The 20920-nt window shown below is 49.4% G+C and overlaps 1 pseudogene; it reads left to right on the top strand.

The window, feature by feature from the left end:
* Positions 1-17361: 17361 nt before the first annotated feature.
* Positions 17362-20710, top strand: LOC124696597 (annotated as a pseudogene).
* Positions 20711-20920: the final 210 nt, after the last annotated feature.

Here is a 20920-nt window from a genome sequence, read left to right as displayed (position 1 = left end):
CGACTTGGTGAATTCCATGTTAGCCACTCGCTGGTTTATCAAAGGCATGGTGGGGGGAGGCTTTGCTGACTTCATGTCATGTCCTGAATAGAGTTCCTAACAAGAATAAAGATAAAACCCCTTACGAGGAGTGGGCTGGGAGAAAACCATCACTTTCGTATTTGCGCACATGGGGATGTTTGGCGAAAGTCAATATTCCAATTACTAAGAAGCGCAAACTTGGACCAAAGACAGTGGATTGTATCTTTCTAGGTTATGCTCCGCGGAGTGTAGGATATAGATTTTTAGTAGTTCAATCTGAGGTACCCGATATGCATGTTGATACTATTATGGAATCTCGTGATGCAACATTTTTTGAGAATATGTTTCCTATGAAAGATATGCATAGCATTGCTAGAATTTCTACTGAGATAATTCCTGAGTCCAGTACATCTAATGAGTATTTTGAACAATCACATGAGAATGTTACTGAGAAGGATGACAATGAAGCTCCTAAACGGAGCAAGAGACGAAGGATTGAAAAATCCTTTGGTGATGATTTCATTGTGTACCTTGTGGATGATACTCCCACGTCCATTGCGAGAGGCATATGCATCTCCGGATGCGGATGATCGGAAAGAAGCTGTCCATAATGAGATGGACTCGATTCTTTCTAATGGAACTTGGGAGTTGTCGTAACGACCCCATGGATGCAAGCCAGTAGGCTGCAAATGGGTGTTCAAGAAGAAGCTAAGACCTGATGGTACTATTGAAAAGTACAAGGCACGGCTTGTAGCGAAAGGCTACACACAGAGAGAAGGCGAAGATTACTTCGACACATATTTACCTGTCGCTAGACTTACCACCATTCGAGTACTACTATCCATGGCTGCCTCCTATGGTCTTATCGTTCATCAAATGGACGTAAAGACAGCTTTCCTTAATGGAGAGTTGGAAGAGGAAATCTATATGGATCAGCCTCGATGGGTTTGTAGTAAAAGGTGAAGAAAGAAAGGTGTGCAAGCTGCTGAAATCTTTATATGGCCTCGAAACAAGCACGTAAGCAATGGCATGAGAAGTTTGACAGAACTTTAACTTCGTAGGCTTTGTTGTCAATGAGGTCGACAAGTGCGTTTACTATCGCCATGGTGGGGGCGAAGGTGTTATACTATGTTTGTATGTGGATGATATTCTGATCTTTGGTACAAACATGAAAATAATACACGAGGTCAAGTCTTTCTTGTCAAAGAGCTTTGATATGAAAGATCTGGGAGAAGCTGATGTAATTCTGAACATCAAGCTGATTAAGAACAAGAGTGGGATTACTCTAACGCAGTCCCATTATGTTGAGAAGATCTTGAGCCGGTTCGGCTATATTGATAGCAAGCCTTCTTCAACACCTTATGATCCCAGTGTGACACTACGCAAGAACCGGAGGGTTGCCATAGATCAATTGAGATATTCTCAGATCGTTGGCTCACTCATGTACTTAGCGAGCGCGACTAGACCCGACATCTCTTTTGCTGTTAGCAAGTTGAGTAGGTTCATGTCAAACCCGGGTACCGATCATTGGCATGCACTTGATAGGGTCATGCGCTACCTATGTGGTACAATGAGTTATGGGATTCACTATTCAGGGCACCCAGCTGTGCTTGAAGGATATAGTGATTCGAATTGGATCTCGGATGTAGCTGATCCGTACGCCACAAGTGGGTATGTATTTACCTTTGGAGGTGGCGCAGTGTCATGGAGATCTTGTAAGCAAACCATATTGACGAGGTCAACTATGGAAGCAGAACTTACTGCTTTAGACACAACCACTGTTGAATCAGAATGGTTGCGTGAGCTCTTGATGGACTTGCCTGTGGTTGAAAAACCTGTTCCGGCAATCCTTTTGAATTGTGATAATCAAGCTGTAATTGTCAAAGTGAAAAATTCTAAGGATAACGCGAAGTCATCAAGACACGTCAAGAGACGTTTGAAGTCTGTCAGGAAATTGCGAAACTCCGGAGTAATAACTGTTACATATATTCAAACAGACAAAAACCTGGTAGATCCCTTTACAAAGGGACTATCACGTAATGTGATAGAAAGTGCATCGAGGGAGATGGGTTTGAGACCCGTTGATGTTACGCCATAGTGGTAACCCAACCTTTGTGATCGGAGATCCCGTGAATTAGGACCTGGGAAGAACAAACTAGTGGTTTAATTGAGGAGAGTATTATGTAACCCTCTCTATGTGAAGATGCACAACTCTCAGTTGTTGTAAGGCAGGTTGGCAACAAGCCTTAATGTGTTTATGTTGGCTATTTTAGCAAAGATGCTGTCCTACAGAGCATTCTTGAAATAACACACCTATATGAGTCCGATTGTTAAACGTCGCAATCTATGAGATTTGGGTGATCTCTAGTAAACTCATGAAGAGACCATGAAGTATGACGCATATGCTTCACCCGCGGGGTAGGCTACTGGCAGCCATGTACTGGTCATGACTTTGAGTGAAACCTTGTTCACGCAAAACTTGCAATTCAAGGCTTAGTCCATTGTTCAAGTGTGAGTGGATGTAGCTTAAGGTTCTAGGCGGAAGTTCAACTTAACAGTCTCCGCTGAAACACTGGTATATAAACAAGCAGCGAGTATTGGTAAATCTCTAAATGGGGATTTGAGATCTGGTGGGGGATTGTTAAAATATTGGGCCCACTTTTAGTGGCCCAAATTAGATTTCAGTTTTTCCTATGAATCTCTAAGCCCACATAGTGGCAGCCTTGTGAGTTTGAGCCCAAGTTGGTGGCAGCTCACTAGGGAGTGGCAAGAAGTGGGAAGTTTAGTCCCACATGGAAAGTTGGGAGGAAGTTAGACCACCTTATAAGGTGGGTTGTTGCACCACTAGTAAGTGAGTGAGAATAGGAGTGCTACACGCGCGCTCCTCCTCCTCCTCGCTCGCTCGTCTCGTCTCGACTCGACTCGACACGTCACGACGCGCGCCGCGCTCGTGGTGAGTGGATTGAGCCGAGACTTTCCTTACTTTTGCAGCTCAGGAAAACGAACAGAGTCCTAGACGGACGCGTCGCAGTTAGTCGGTTCGGGTCGCTCCCGGATCGTGGGCTATCTGTAACCGACTCGAAACGTTCGTGCGACGTGGGCGTGGCCCACGTTGCCTAGGGTTTCCCGAGCCTATATAGTCTCCTGTCCGGCTACCGTAGAAAGACATCCAATACACGAGTTAGGGTTTCCACCTCTCTCTGCTTGCGCCGCCATCGTAGCCTACTCCATCCCGCGAGCCGACGTGCATCGGCGAACGGGAGAGCAGGTCTCCGGAACCGCTCGTCCTTGCGATCCTGTACGGGAGAGGGCGAATTAGGTTTTTGGGAAGCGCTCGCGCGACTGCTCAAGCTCTTCATCACGGGTCGCCTTCCGTCCAAGTCGGGCGGTGCTGCCTACCGTCGTCTTCAACGCCGTCTACTTCGACCCGTCGTCCCCGTCGTCAACAACGTTGTCATCAACAACGTTACTGCTGCGACATCATCTGCTACACCTCCACCGCCACCTCCACCAGATCGGTACGTGCGACATATCTCGATCTGTTTAGCGATGGATGCTTTACCGTTTGCGCTGCTGCTACTCATGTTGATTAATGCATCTAGTATGTTTGAGTTTCACATGTTAGTAGTTGCTGCCATGATGTTTTATATTCTGGAATTAATCATGGAAATTGTGCCTAATTATCCAACACCTTAACGCTGCATCCAAGGGGCTACACATCCAAACTGATCAGGTCAATTTGCTGCTTTTGGTTATTCTTCTCAATAAGCTACTTTGAGACCAATTTATTCTGTGGAAAAGGCCACATCCGTGCATCACTAAAGAGCATCAGGCGGGCCTGAATTGGTTATGTATTGAATAGTTTCTTTGGAGCAAGAAACTACTGAATACAGTCAGGGAGGAGAGGGTGGTAGAGAGGCTGTATCTTAGAAGTTTGGTAATCTGAAAGCTAAAGTTTATGAAGCCAATTTAGAGGAAGAATTACTGGATGATGAACCTAGAAATTGTACTCCTGAAGATGAGGTGTTTGATTCAGGCTATAGGAGAGAGGGTATGGAGGATGACAATGATAATTCTGTGGAGGATGATTCTCATGGGTGATCAATGGATTGTCTCTGAAAGGAAAGGGAGCAAGCGTAGCAAAACTGTTCTTGCTCAGAATGCTAGGAAGCGTATGTAATATTTCTATCTTTAAATGAAGCCTATGTAATATTTCTATCACAAAAATAAATTTGTTTTGTGGTTTGAGGGTTTCTTATTGGGGTCGTCAGTGTGTGCAACCGCTTTCCAAATTAGGAGTATTAGAGATGTAATACCGGTACATATACGATATGGTGTAGTACACCAATTGTATACGTATCTCTCATGTACTGCCACGCTAGGGGCTCTTCCTGGCCTATATTAACACGTAGCCGGTGACCTGAAAGGGTTACACCGTTCCACCCAAACATCTACCGAAATCTATATGGTATCAGGCCTTCCTCTTCCACCTCTCTAGCCGCCGCCGTTGGCTCTCCGCCACCGTCGCTGCGAGGCTCCTCCCACGACCTCGACAAACAAAAACAACCAGGACCATCTTCTCCACCCCCTAGAACAATTCCCTAGCTTAGTTGATCCTAAAACCCTCCACAAAACACCCACCCCACAACCCTAGATCGCATCTTCATACCTGTTTTTTTTTTTCTTTCGACCCTACAACGATCTTCCGATCGACAGGACCAGGAACCATCGCCTTTTTCGGTGTCCACGACTTTGATCTACATGACCAATGGCTTCTTCCTCGACGACCTCAGGCCCAGCCACCATCGGCGCGCTGCCCGCCACCAAGCTGACGTGTGACAACTTTATGTACTGGTAGGCACAGGCGCTGCCCACACTTCTAGGTGCATGGGTTATGGGTCTCCTTGAGGGATCCGACCTTTGTCCGCATGAATTCCTTGATGCTGAAGATGAAAACAAGTAAAAGATCTCCGTTCCCAATCCGGCATATGATACATGGGTCACGCGGGATCAACAGGTTGTCAGTTTTCTCGTCAACTATCCTTGCCGTGGATGTTCTCGCTCATGTCTTTGGGCTCACCAATGCTGCTGCGGTCTTTTTTTTTAAAACTAGGCAAGAGGCTTGCCATTCATTGATATAGGAGAAGAGAATGGCCAGTTTATGAGGGAAACCAGCCGAAAACCGATACAACACAACACAACACGCCGGCCCCGAGGCCGCGCACCACACGAGCTGACGGCCTAGCCACCCCAGTGGCCAAGGACGACACCCAAAAACACCTCAAAACGCCACAAGGCGGAGGCAAAAGCACGGAGCCGCCGCTCCGACAACCACGCCGACCCCCGGGGTCGCGCACCACCTAGCCGAAGACAAGCCGAGGACGAAACCGACAAGACAGACAACACGAACAACAAACTTGCAGTGAAGGGCCTCCACAGTGATGCCTCCAACGAGGGGAGCGACGTCCGAGAGCGCCGCCATCACCGGCATCGGCCGAGGCCGGTGCAGGGTTTTCACCCGGAGCACACCGAAACCGAAGACGCGTTCGCCTGACCGCCGAGTCGAGGAAGCCAAACCGCTCATCGACGCCGACAACCAACCCGCTCCACAGATCCCTCCGGCCGACGGAGCAACCAAGGCGAGGACCCCAGCAGGCAAAACGACACAGGAAAATGTCGCCCTCGCCCGATCCCACGAGGGATCAGGGTTTCCCCCGGAGCACCCAAGCGGAGGCGCAAGAACACCACCACGATGACGCCTCCAAGGAGGTCACGACGCCAAAAAAGGCGCCGCCGCCGTCGGTTCCAGCCGCAGCCAGAAACAAGACTTTCGCCCGGTAGAGAGTCGCAACCTCACACCCGCCGCAAAGGGCCGGCCAGACCACCAACACCACCCGGCGCGCCGACTCCGCGCCACAGCCACCACCACCAGCAATCCAGAGAGCTCCACGAGCACGACCGACATCCACCGTACCTCGCGGAGATGAGAGGCCGGGCAGCGCATCATGCGGCCGACAGCGTACCGCCAAGGAGCACCGTGGGCGCCGCCGGAACGCCACGAAGGAGGGGGCGCCGAACAACACCGAAGCGGAGACTCGAAGATGAACGCCAACACCCGCAGATTTGAGCACCCAGGACCAGCCGCCGCGCCGCCCACGCGGCCACCGCAGCCGCCGCACAGCCGAAGAACCCGGGGCCGCCGCCCCTGCGCCCATCTCCGCCGGAACGCCGCGCCAAACCAGGGTCGCCACGCCGATCTGGCCGGAGCTCCCATCGCTCGAAGGGGAGAGGCCCCTGCCCAACCACGGCCGCGCGAGAGGAGGAGGACCCGCCGCCACCGTCAGCCGCGCGGCCTTCGCCCGGCGGCGTCCTCCGGCGGCGGCGGGAGGAGGTGGAAGGGAAGGAGGCGGCGGCTGGGTTTGGGGAAGAGTCGCCCGAGCCGCCCCCCTAGGAGCGACGCGGGGACGGTTCCGCTCAAAATAGAGGCTGCGGTCTGGCATGCTCTCAATGAGATGTACTCTTCTCAGTCCAAGTCGAGGGTGTCCACTATTCGTGGTGCTCTCACCAACACAAAAAAAACTCAATATGACGGCGCAACAGTAAATCACAAAGATGAAAGGATTTGCTTCTGAACTTGCTGTTGCTAGAAACCGGTGGATGATGATGAACTCAAGGACTATATTATGAATAGCCACGTCAGTTCGTTCAATAATATGGTTGTTGCTATCAATGTTGTCCCCTCCACACCGCTCAATGACATGTGCTCCCAGCTTCTATCGTGCGAGACTCGTGATCACATGCTCCAGAACTCGGGACATGCTACTGGCTTCTTCACTTCGTTGGTCAATGTGGCTGTGCGGCGTCCAAAACCGTATCATGGGGTAGGATTTGCTCGCCCGCCACCTCCTCTTTCGGCCTATGAATTCCAACAGCACCAGACGCCCTATGCACAACCTCCTCTGACGTATGCTCCTCCACAACCGCCGCCATATGCTCTTCATGCACCACCACCTTCTACCCCGCTCTACATGCAGCAACAATACCCTCATGCTTATCCTCAGGACCAGCAGCCGACGATGCCATACCATCCTCCAACATGTGCTCAGCCACCGCCGACCGTCCTCCACGTCCCTTCAAGCAGCAGCCACCGCCTCAATAGCAGCAACGCCAGGATCGGCCTCGTCCTCAGCCTCAGGGGCGTCGCCAGAAAGGAGGCAAAAAGGGATGTGTTGCGTCATTGTGGCTTGAAGGCGTGTATTGTCATATTTGCAAGGAGGGACATTCTGCTGGTGGCGCTATGGTGATGATGAAGATCCACCAAAGGAGACCAAAGGTGCCTATGGGGTAGACACAAATTGGTACATTGACACAGGTGCCACACATCATATCACTGGATAACTGAACAAGCTCAATGTTCATTAAAATTATCAATGACGGTGATCAAGTCCACAATGTTGGTGGACAAGGTATGAATATTACCCATATTGGTCATTTTGTTTTGCACACCCCAGATAAATTCATACAACTTCGTAATATTTTATATGTTCCAGATGCTTCTAAAAGTTTACTTTCTGCTCACCATCTTAACCTAGATAATTATACTTTTATGGAAATTCACCCATTATTTTCCTTGATTAAGAATCATGTAACGAAGAAATCGTGTTTAAAGGTCCTTGTCATGGTGGCTTGTATCCTCGTGTTCCAGTTTCGGAATCCTCCAAGCATGCTCTTACCACCATCAAGCCTTCATCCTCTACATGGCATTGTCGTCTAGGGCATCCATCATGTTTTATAGTGTTGCGGATTCTTATGAAGAATAATCTGTCATATTACCTAAAAATAAATACTTACATATGTGATCCATGCCAACAGGTCAAGAGTCATCAGTTACCCTATCTTGTTTCTACTAGTGTTTCCACGGTTCTTTTGGAATACGTTTTTTTCTGATGTATAAGGTCAAGGTCCTCTCTCTGTAGGCGGACATGCATATTATGTAAGATTTATTGATGTTTTAGCAAATTTACTTGGATATATTTGCTTAAAAATGTTTTGAGGTGTTTCAAGTATTTCTTGATTTCCAACAATACATTGAGCGTCAATTTGGTAGAAAGATTATTACCATGCAAACGAACTGGAGTGATGAATAAGAAAAATTAAATAACTTTTTTCAAAGAGTTGGCATTGTTCATCGTGTTCATGCTCTCTTGCTCATCAGCAAAATGGTTCAGCTGAACGCAAACGCCGTCACATTGTTCAAGTTGGTCTTGCTTTACTTGCCAATGCTTCTATGCCATTCAAGTTTTGGGATGATGCTTTTATTACAGCCACTTTTCTTATCAATTTGCTCCCTACCAAGGTTCTCAACCTTAAGACTACCACTGAAAAACTCCTTCAAGTTAAACCCAATTATGAGCATCTACGTGTTTTTGATTGTACTTGTTGGCCCAACCTTCATCCTTACAACAAACATAAACTCTCTTTCGCTCTATACAAGGTGTGTTTCTTGGATATAGCTCTCGTTATAAAGGAGTCAAATATCTAGATGTTGATACTGGTCGTGTCTATATCTCTCGTGATGTGGTGTTTGATGAAAACATTTTTCCCTTTGCTTGCCTAAATCCTAACGTTGGTCGTCATCTTCGTGAAGAAATTCTTCTTCTTCCTTCAGATAGTCTCTCCTCGGATCATATGATAGGGGTGTGCACACTAATGATCATTATCTGCAAATTTTTCCTTTTGCTCACCCTCAACAGCTGCCGAAGAGCCTATCACTGACTCGTTACAAATTCTCGGCAAAATAGTGAAGGCATTGGTGAAAACAACACCTCAAATAATAGCACAAAGGCAGAAAACAGCACAACATCCGACCACCCCGATTCTGAGGCAGATCCCCTGACGAAATCTGCCTCGGATCCTACTCCTGACGCTCCTGACAGCACATCTCCCGCGTGTTCTCCGCCGCGCCAATAGGCTCCTGCCACGTCGCCCGGTCGTGCATTGTCCTCTTCTTCTAGGTCGTTGTCGCCCGCGTCACGCCAGCCCGGAGTAGCCACGTCGCAATTGACCCCAGCGACCCCCACGCGTCTTTGGCGGTCTCCATCACCTGACGCTGGTGCCTGGTCCCCCCGGTCGTTGTCGCCCACCTCCACACCTGCGTCACATGCGCGGTTCCAGGAGACGTCGTCCACACCCGACATCACCAGTTGCTCCCCGACAGCAGACAACATCCCCCAGCTAATTCTCTGCAGAGTTGCCACCGCTGCATGCAACAGCACCAGGATCATCTTTGCATCCCCAGGCTGCACCACTTCCTGTAGCTCATGTTCAAACACGTCTATAGAAAGGTATTCGAAATCCAAAAAATACACCGATGGTACTATTAGATATGCTCTACTTACATCTAGAGTAGAACCAAGGAATATTTGAGAGGCTCTTGCAAATACAAAATGGAAACATGTTATGCAAGATGAGTATGATGCACTCCTTGCTAACAACACCTGGCATCTTGTTCCTCCAAGTTCAAAGAGGAATGTCATTGATTGCAAAATGTTGATGGTACTATTGACAGATATAAAGCACGACTTGTTGCTAAAGGTTTCAAACAACGGTATGATATAGATTATGAAATACCTTCAGTCATGTTGTGAAAATTTCTACTATTAGGCTTGTTCTTTCTATGTCTGTCTCTCGAGGCTGGAGTTTACGACAGCTAGATAATAAGAACGCGTTCCTTCCTAGTGTTCTGAAAGAGGAGGTTTACATGAAGCAACCAACTGATTTTGAGTCTTACGCTACTCCTAACTACATATGTAAGCTTGATAAAGCTCTCTATGGTCTGAAACAGGCTCCTCGAACATGGTACTCTCGTCTCAACACCAAGCTCCACACTCTTAGGTTCATTACCTCCATGGCCGACACCTCTCTTTTTCTCTTTGACAAGTCAGGTATCACCAAGTATATTCTCATTTATGTCGATGACATCATAGTGACAAGCTCTTCAGATCACGCCATTACAGCTCTCCTTCAACACTTAAGCTCCGAGTTTGCTCTTAAGGATCTTGGAGATCTTCACTATTTTTTTAGGAATTGAAGTTCACAAACTGTCCAATGGCTTGCTTTTAAATCAGAAAAAATATGCAACATATTTATTAGACCAAATTGGTATGAGCTCTTGCACCTCCTATCCGACGCCACTCTCCACTACAGACTCCTTGGAGTTGGTAGATGGCTCCCCTCTTGGCTCTGAGGACATCACTCATTACATGAGTATTGTAGGTGCTCTTCAGCATTTGACTATGACAAGACTTGATCTTTCCTTTTCAGTTAACAAGGTCTGTCAGTATCTTCATGCACGTACAACAACACATTGAACATCTGTCAAACGAATTCTCATGTACATTCATGGTACACGCACAGTTGGACTTACTTTTCAGAAGTTCTCCTCTACTTTTCTTAGTGTTTTTTTAGATGCAGACTAGGCAGGTGATTTAGATGCTCCTTGGGGTGCGCTAGTAGTTGCGCCTATAGTTCTTAATTGGGAGGTAGGAGGAGGTTCTAGAGGTCAAGGGGCTTAGGTTTTTTTATTTTTGACATAGGCTTATGGTTAGGTATGCATGTATTTTAGAGGTTGAGGATTTAGGCTATGTTGAGATGGTGGAATGTAATAAGTTATTCACGATAGCTTGAAGTGAAACCTGTCATAGATGTTAGAAATATTTCGTACCATTTCAGGAAAAATGACTATGTCGCTGACATTTTTTTACCATAAACCGCAAAGGGTGTATAGTTCTTCCTGCTAGTTTAAGAAAACAGTCCACTACGGGAAAACAGTTTATTGTCGAGTATCAATAATAATCTGTTAAAGCCCAAAAATATTCGGCAAACCATTGCCGAGTTTTGCACTCCTCAACGATGGATTGGCTTATACCGCCGGCAATCCGGTGTTTGCCGAGTATCATCTGTCGGGCACTCGGCAACCCAATGTAGTGGTCACACATATATATTTTTTTCCTTTTTTTTTGTGAAGAAACAGTTGTGGACGAATCACAGGCGCTGCCATTGTGTTTCAGAATATATACTCTCATACCGGCTTTGTATGACCCCTGATGTTCTAGCAAGAATGATACACCTATGGAGAATACGGACAGGTTGTGGCATCGCTCAATTTTTCGATAAAGGAATATATTAATATAAAAAAAATACCAATTACATCCAGTCTCTGCAACAACGCACCACCCTAATGGCACTACGGATGCACACAGCCAAAAAAAAGAAAAGAAAACTAAGAAACAAATGTCCCGCTACAGTATCTCGGGCCTAACAACAGCAATACATTCACCGCCAAGACAACACCTGAAATACAGACTCTCCAAAAACGACGCCTTCAAGAAGGAAACAGTGATCTAACACCGTCGTTGCCCGATCAAAGATCTTAGGTTTTCACCATGAAGATAGTCCCCGCTCTCAAAACAATGCCTCCGACAAGGTCATTGCCAGGCACAACCAGTTAAGGCTAGACCTTGGGTTTTCACCCTGAAAGGTAGAACTCTGAACTTCACCTGTGTTGTCGCCCCCACTTTCATACCGCTGCTGTGAAGCCCGGAACATTAAGCAAGTCCCTCATAAGCGCGGAGACTTGAACCTTCCTTAGCTAGTCCTCCCATCCGGCCTTCATGAAATTCTCTTCTTCCGACTTTCATCATGGATCCATAGTCACTTGATGTCAACACAGAAAAAGAGCTTCGCGCCGCTCCCTCCAGAACCAAACTGTCGGAATAAAAGCATGGGTGCGCACGACCGAATACCACCGATCCAGCAAACTCCAGGCAAAAAGCACTGTTACATTCGCCGGCGGAGCCTTCCGGAACTCAACACTCCATCCAGATCGAGAAGAGCAAACCTCAGGTCAGTCTTCATCTTCGCTTAAGAGAGACCCTAGGACCGCCGCCTTTATTCAGGTCGGGCCCTCGCGCCGGCGACCATCCCAGGCTGGACACAGCTGCCGCCGGAGACACCAAGCGCAGACCGCGTTGTCCGGAGACACCGCACACGCCATGCTCACCGCCGCAGCCGAACGCCAGCCGTCGACCGGCGAAATCCGTCGCCGGATTCCATGCCTCTCCACCTCACCGCCGGTACGCGGTGACAGATCGAAAAGACCCGGCACCACCATCCGCAGACCGGCCATCTCCGGCGAAGAAGAGGGCCGCCTCCACCATCGAACCCAAGGCTGCTGCCCCGGGCGACCTCGTGCCGCGGGTGAATCCCGAGATCATCACCACGCACCGGCGAGAGGCGGAGGGGATGGCGCAGATCGCCTACCACCACCAGCCAACACCGGTGTGCCGCCGATGGGAGGTGGGGGAGCCATAGCACAGAGCAAGTGTGGCCACCGGTGCCCCGCCATCCGCGTCCGACCGCCACCACCGAGCCATCCACACGGGAGTCAGTGGACCGCCGCCGCAGCGTCGAGGGAAGATCCCGGCCGCCGTCCGTTGCGCGCCATGAGGAAAGGCCGCCGCCACGCCCCGCAGTCTTTGCCCGGCGGCGCCACCGGCGGCGGCGGCGGGAGGCGGCTAGGGTTTCAGGAGTGAGGGTGGCATCGCTCAATTGGCCCTAGCTGAAACAGTTGTTCCGCAAATTCAGGACACGATGAAGCAGAATCAGCCTCGTCCGTCAGTATGCAAATTTCCGTAAGAAGTTGTCCGTAAACATATCATTATTGTTGTTCTAGTGGAGTGAACGCAATCAGCTACTCCCTCGGTTTTTATTTAATTTGCGTTCTAGGTTTAGTCAAAGTTAAACTTTGTCAAGTGTGACAAAAAAACATATACGAAAAAACATCGACAATCGTAAGATCATCAAATGCATATAATATAAAAATAGTTTATCGCGTTTCTAATAGTATAAATTATACATTGTAGATGTTAACACTTTTTTCCTGAATATTTAGTTAAACATTATAACAATTAACTTTTTTTGCGGGTATTATAACAATTAACTTTGACTAAACCTAGAATGCATTCTAAATTGTGCACGGAGGTAGTATGATTGTATTTGGTGATAAAAGAACACCAGATGTGTATAATTAAGGTATGTCCAGAAGTAGTAGTATAGCATTACTTGGAAAGCTCGTGCGCCGCCTTGATTAAGCAACTCCGACTCTGTTGCAAACTCAAAGATAACCTCCGATTCCACTTCCACCTTGATCTTGGAGCGCTCACGTGAACGTCCGGGCTGTATACGTAGTGGGTCATACTTCCCAACGCCGACTCGGATCGGATGGCAGTGGTTATATAAAGCACGTCGTGACCTACAACAGCATCACAAACTTGAACCCGTGATCGACCGCTTTGCTGGGCAGATCAATATGTCGTCGAGGAAGCGCTTCTCGCTACCGGTGGTGCTCGCCTTCTTCCTCGTGCTACTCTGCCTTGCAGGCGCAGGCTTCACGCTTCCAGGTGGCCGTGGTGAGGAGATCGTTTGCAGAGAAGCAGATATTCGACAGGAGACAGGCCCCTTAACCGCGACGACCACTAGTCAACTGTAGCTTCAAACAATATACGATAGGTGTAGCACATGAATTTTTACCGGTGTAGCTCAGACCTCGGATTGTATGTGATGGATTGATCTTCACATGTTCTCGTACAGCATCACAAGTGTATCATATATAAGCTCTTTGAATTTATCTTTCTTTGTTTTTTCAACAGAAGTGGTTGCCACAATAACCAATGGGATGTGTACTGAAATGCTGTCGACTACATTGAATAATACTGTAACAACTATCCGCCAGAAACAATGCACTGAAACCTAGAATAAGCTTGCTCAACAGAAGGTGGGCCTGGAACTGCCGGCGGCGGCGCGACGGTGTCTTCCGGGTAGTGCTGGCTACTAAGAGGCGGCGATGGTGGCTCAAGACTAGGGCGACGCAGGCTGGTGGCGACGAGATCCCAGCGTCGGGGTGGGATGGTGTGGGTTGCCGGATGAGACGGTGAGGCGGAGGCTGCATCTACGGCGAGCTTGCGGGCTGGATCCGGGCCAGACAGCCAGGAACGGACCTTGTTGGGCCCGAGCTTTGCAGGCCACTCTGCGATCTGTCTTGTCCATCATCCTGCGGCTGGTGCACCTTACCACTTTCGCGTATGGACCTCGTGGGGCATCTAGGCCACAGATCTCCGAGGGTTGGTACTGGTAGTGGAGTTCGGGAGAAATACTTGCCTGCTCATTCGGCACCGACGTGAAAGCGCCTGTGGGTGTCGCCATTCCTTCTTGAAGAGCGTTGTGGGTACCCCTGCACCACCTCAACCCGATTATCGGAGGAAACACTAGGGGTTTGTTTGGTTTAGAGGATATCCTCAAGTGGCTAGGGGTAGCCACTGAAAAAGTGGTTGCCACTCGTTTGGTTTCGAGGGTGAGAGAGGCTAAGGATAACCAAATTCCAGGAATATTCCATCAAAATGGTGGCTCAGTCCATCCGTCCAAATCTGCCAATGAGGCCACCACTTCTGGCTCCCTCTTTAGCCTCATGTCGAAATTTTTTCCGAACGCTCACCGACGCGCCCCCATTTCTCCTCAATCTCCTTTCCATAAACCAGAGACGGCGGCGGCGGAAAGAAATTGGCGCGCGACGCCGGGATATCAAAGGCGGCGAGGAGATCCTGGCAACCTCAACCTCATACAGTGCTTCCGCGACCTCTCCCATGCCGGAATCGACGGCAATGCGGGGTCCACTACGATGAGGCGGCGGCCTTGCGTTTCTCCTCGTCATCTTGGCGGTCGTCTACGCCAGGAGCCGCACGCGTCTTGTCCCCGACGTGCTCATCGCGGCTCTGGTGCCCATGCTCACTACTTCGGGAGGTTGTGTTCAATTCTAAGCCTTAGTGATGTGGTGTATGAATTTATGTATGTACAAAACACCCCTATGCAAGTTGGTCATATATGGATTTTGAGCATATACGCTTGTAAAAAACTGGCTTGAAACTTGTGAATATTTTTGTTCATTAAATGACCTCAACCAATGAGTCATCACAGCAACCTAACCACATCTCCTTCTCCAACCAAACAAAGAAATCGGTTATCCCTAACCACATCTCATTTTCCCAACCAAACAAGAAAAATGGCTATCCCTAACCAGGTGGTTGGGGGTGCCATTTTTCTTGGATCCAGATCGCCCCTAGATGCAGTTCGCTGGTCCGAGCAGCAGCGGCGTATTGACGCCACATCCCTTCTTTGAAGGTCTTGTCTTGGTGCTTGGTGATCCGTGGTGCTTGTAGCATGGTGGTACAATTTTGAACGGCGTTAGCAGTTGTGGACTGCCATCGTTCGTCGATCTGTCATTAGCTTTTTTTCCATTCTTTCTTTTCAGTTAGACATGTTTCCCAGCACTTTTAGTTGTTTTAGCTTTTATATGGTGTGGTTGCTTTATTTATAAAGCGGGATGAAAACCTATTTCGAGGAGAAGTAGTTGGTGGAGTCCAGGACCACTGAGATGTTTGCATAGATGTTATGTAGGATGTGAAGCAGCATCAGAGGTGGTAGCAACATCTGAAGGGATGGTACATGGCAGCATCGGAAGCGAGATTGGATGGCTCTTTAGGTTGATATCAGGAAGGTGGAGAGATTAGGCTTTGAAAACCGCCTTAGATGGTACATCGTTGGGATCCATTTGTAGGATATCCAAAATCTTCTAGGGTTTATTAAGAATTTATAATAGTAATCATACTAAGGTATAGAAGACATGCACGGTTAGCTGACGATAATACTATCGTTAACAGGTTTACGCGGTGCACTTTGTTGTCCTTAACAATTTTACAGGGTACAAAGAGTCTGTAAGTGTGGTCAAATGGTCCATGGTTTGCCTCCTAAGGTGAGGGATTCCTAGGAATTCTTGATTTGGGAAAGTTTGCTGGCTGCGCTGTCTAAAGTATTAGAGGGTGGCTCTAGTCAAGCCTTGGCTTGGCACGGAGACACCGGCTGATGAATTTGACTCGAAGCATTTTAATGCCGCAACTAGGGTAACCTTCGGAGACAGCAAGAGGGCGTCCTTTTGGTCATCTTCTTGGCTTGACGGTGGCACACCGAAATTCATTGCTCCCAAAGATCTTTGAAGTCTCAAAATGCAAGAATCGTTGAGGCGTAGCTCGGGCTTCCTTGGCAATGACGAGTTCATCTAAGGCAAACCATCGGCGTCAGACGTCAAGATGGAGGAGGCAGAGGAGCCACTAGCGTCCGAGGAGAAGCTCGTCGGCTATGACGACATCCTGAGTGAGGAAATCCAGGACGACTACCTGAATTTCCTCGCGTACTGCGCGCGCAAGGCCAAGGTGGAGGGCACAAAGGGCCAACTCTCCGTGCGGCCAGATTACTTGGACGATAATAAGGTGATGATGCTCTCCATCTTGATGCCGCAGCAGCCGGAGCCGCCGTGGCCACTTCCCCAGCACGCCCCTGCCCGCATGCCGCCCGGAATCTCCGAAGAAGAGGCCTTCAAGAGAGCCGTGGTGTCCTCAGCCCCTCAGACACCGCCCACACTAATATCGCCGTGGATCATTAATTGGCTTACGCCTGCGGCGGGCACCCCACCTCCTCCTCCTCCACCGGCAGCATTCCCTTCGGCTGCACCGTTTCCAATGGGCCATGGGAGATCCCACCGTTTGTGGACCTCACCCAGCTATCATAGCGACGATGACCAATAGGCTAGGGTTTGGAGGTCCTGGGAGATCATCGTTGTTTTTATTTTGGAGGACCTATCAGCCACCTGCGTAGCCATCCGATCTATTTAACTGGCCGATTTCTGCGTGTTTGATCATGGTACAAAAATGGTTCACATGTATCAATAATTTTAAGAGTATGTAACATTTATCCATACCATTTTTTCTATAGTCCGTGAAGTGACGAAATTATTCCTGAATGTTTTTTTAAGAACAGTACATCTGCAGAAATTAGCTTGGATTTTATTACTTCTCTTTTTTTACATACATATGCAGAATTAGGTTTACGCGAAATCGTGTGGGGCATCCTCAACACAAAAAGTACTCACTCCGATTCGGTTGCAAATTCTTCCTTTTTTTTTGCGGGGTCAGAAATAAACTCATCTTGCTCCGCTGCTTCTACTCGTATCTCCGATTCTACCTTGGTGTCGGATTGCTCTGCGCGCACGTCCGGCCGGGCTGTATAATCTATTGATTTCATGTTTCCAATGCCGATTCCAGACCCGTTTCGGATTGTTCTACGTGCAAGTCCAGGGCTATACATACTGCGTGCTGACCAGCGTCAACAGCATCAAAAATTCGAACCCATCATCGGCTGACTGGCAGAAGTAATACGCCGGGCACATCTTCCATGTCGTCGCGGAAACGTTTCTCGCTGCCGGTGCTGCTCGTATTCCTCCTCGTGTTATTGTTCCTCGCCGGCGCAATAGACACGCTTCAGCAGCTTCCGGCGCGATCTCCCGTAAACTGCTACGTACCCGCAGTCCACGGAACGGAAGAACAGGGGCCCAAGAAGCACACGTCGGTCGGCAAGGCTCTGCCGAGGGGCATCGTGCACGGCACGTCCAGCCTCGAGATGGTGTCCATGGTCGGCGACCCAGAGCAGCAGCACGGTGGCAGGCCGTCCTTGTTAGAAATAATCTTGTCCTAGTCTAGTTAGAGTCTTGTCTTAGTATTTCATGAAGTAGATGTTTGGTTAGTTTCCGGGTTACTACATGGGAAGGCAAGTGTCCTTGACGTACTAGTTTAGGCAAGATGAATTAGCCAGGTGAGTCTAGTCCGGTTTGAACTATAGTACATTAGTACTCGGAAATTCGAAACGAAACTCGGGTCCAGATGATCTCTATATCAGGACCATCCATTTTCGTCGTGATCTGTGTGGTAGACAGTACATTGGGTAGTATTCCACAGCCTATATCAACTTTTGAACAGTGCATTTCTGCCACGTAGTGTCCTCATTTAAAGCAACCCAGACGTTATCCCGTCTCGGTCCGGATGTCGATTGACGAACTGGACCATGCCGGACCACCAGGGGAACTTGTGTGGGATTTCAGACATCATGCGCGTCGCCTCCCACAGTTCCCCTTCCCCCAAATCCCACAAGTCATTCTGCAACCTCTTCTCAGACCCCCAGTTCTAGATCCATGGCTACGGAGCTTTAGGGGCGAACTCCAACGACCCGCAGCCGCTCATCCCATGCCCAATATGCGGCAGCCGCGTCTCAGCACGATCTCGTGCAAAGGCACCCGTCCCGGCACTAGATACTACAAGTGCCGTTTTTTCAGCGCGAGTCCACACACCCCATCCATTCAGTTCGTGTGCTTTTTCCGTAATCTGGACTTAATCCTCACTCTAATTTTTTCATCTTCCCTTTTTTCGGGCACCCCTGTTTTTGCAGAGCGGCCAGTGTCCGTTCTTCGAGTGGAGGAATAATACGCTGATCTTCTTGCTGCCAATGCTCCACAAGTTCAGCAGGGCGCAGCGCCAGCAGCAGAAGCTCCAAATGTTCAGCACCTTCGAAGACTGAATCTACTAGTCCGCGTCACCAACACACTCGCAACCCTCCTCGTGCTGGCGGTTATCCTGCTCCAACTCATGTGGGCAATCTGCAACTGATTTGCCGCGACAACATCCTCCCTGGGCGACGACTTAATTTTATGTGATCATGGTAGCCATGAGTGGGAAGTCACTGTCAGCTTATGTGTGTTTCACAGCCTGTTAATTAGCATCACCAAGGCTAGCTTACAGGGCGAGGAAGAAGGGGCGTCGCGGTGGCGCACAGACGCGGCGCGGCAGGTGGCGGGTGGGCAGGCCTTGAGCAGAGGCGACTCCGCGGGGGCTGGTGGCTCTGCGGGTTGTGCACCGTGGGCCGGCGGCTCGGTGGGTCTTGGGCGGTGGGCGGCGCTTGTGCAGAGGCGGAGCGCCGAGGCGGACGGCTTCCTGGATTTAATCGCACTTAATTGTTTCGATCTCCAAAACGACACCTTTTCTTGGACTAACCTACTCCTGTGGCACGAGTCCTCCACCGTGCCCATCAACATGGACCACTGTTCCACAAATTCGCTCTGTCACACTAGGACCAACACCGGCCGTCTGGTTCGACCACCGTTCACCCCGATAGACGGGCCCACTGCATTAACTGTGGCGTATTCCCCATGTCTTCCCCATTTCTGTTCGATGTATTCACAGGTAATTACTTGCTGTCACCAATCCCAAGACAACACTCAATGGTCCAGATATAGGGATCATTTGGACCCATGTTCCAAAACGCCTCTCCCATTAGTACTCCAGTAGGAAAGTGTGTCCTAGTACGGGTTGAGTTAGGAAGTCCAAGTACGAGTAGGTTTATCAGTTTGGCTTAGGTCGGTCAGCTCGTGTGTATATATACACGAGGATCAGCGTGAGTTTTGTAACAGAAGTTGTACCGAGAAAACAGAAAAAGAAATAAAGAGAGGGAAACTAGAGGGTGCGATACGCACCCTTGACGATAAATTTTATACTCGCGTGTGTTTGTCTAGTTTGATGTGATAGATCTGTGGGCGAATTTCAACAGTCCTCGAAGAGCCTCGTAGCAATCCCGGTGGGCATCAAGAACAAGGCCGCCGTGGACAAGCTCGTCTCCAAGTTCCCGGCCGACAGATTCACGCTGATGGTCTTCCACTACGACGGCGCCGGGGAGGAGCAGTGGGATGACCTCGAGTGGTCGCGCCGCGCGGTGCACGTGTCGGCGCGCGGCCAGACCAAGTGGTGGTTCGCCAAGCGGTTCCTGCACCCGGACATTGTTGCCGAGTACGACTACATCTTGCTGTGGGACGAGGACGTTGAGGTGGACACCTTCGACCCTGTCCGGTACCTCGACATCGTCAATAGAGAAGGGCTCGAGGTATCTCAGTCGGCACTCGACCGCCCGTCCAAGATCCACCATGGCATCACGGCGCGTGCACTGCTGAGGCCCGGTGTCCAAGGAGGGGGCGACGTGCACCGGAGGTTCTACAAGGCAGCTTCGGCCTTGGGAGGAGGAAGGTGCGACGACAACAGCACGGGGCCGCCGGAGAGGATGGTGCCGGTGTTCTCCCGGGTGGTTTGGCGCTGCAGCTGGGGCATGGTCCAGAACGACCTCTTTTTTTTTAGAACACAGTACAACGCAGACGCTCACAAACACGCACGTACAAACACCCCTATGAACGCACGCACGCACACCCTACCCCTATGAGCACCTCCGAGGAACTGAGCCGGCATATCTTGAGGTTGACGAAGTCACCACTGGCGCCTCGCTGTTGACGGGCACGTCACCTACCACTGAAAGCATAGCGCCGGTTAAATCCTGGAATAAATCCAGGTAAATACAAACACCCATGTTAAGTCTAGAACTTGAATCTAGGTGGGCTGGTTCCACCACAAGGGATCTAACCACCAGAGCCAAGCTCTGTTTGCTGGTCCAGAACGACCTCGTGCACGCATGGGGCCTCAACTACAAGTTCGACTACTGTGCGCAGGGCGACAGGACGCTCAAGGTCGGCGTCGTCGACAGCGAGTACGTCCTCCACAGGGGAGTCACTACGCTCGGCGGCACCGAGGGCAAGGCCGCGGCTTTCAGGGTCGCCGTGAGGAGGCGATCGCATGCTGAGATGTAGATTTTCTACAGGAAATGGAAGGAAGCTGCAGCCAACAACGCGTCGTGGACAGATCCTTACCAGTAACGGACAACTAGTAATCAGTAGCTTCGGAGTACATAGATACAATGTTTTACTGATCAATCAAGAAAGCGAGGAACTCCGATTGCATATGATGGGAGTTATAAATTCAAAATGATGATTTTTTGATTTTGCATTTCCATCTATGATATTCTTCTAACTAATCTGAGAAAAAAAATTGCAAATAACTATCATAATTGGGGCAAGGGCTTCACC

This window comes from Lolium rigidum, chromosome 3 (genome assembly GCF_022539505.1).
Source record: "Lolium rigidum isolate FL_2022 chromosome 3, APGP_CSIRO_Lrig_0.1, whole genome shotgun sequence".
NCBI classification, from domain to species: Eukaryota; Viridiplantae; Streptophyta; class Magnoliopsida; order Poales; family Poaceae; genus Lolium; species Lolium rigidum.
This window is presented reverse-complemented; position numbering and strand designations above follow the sequence as displayed.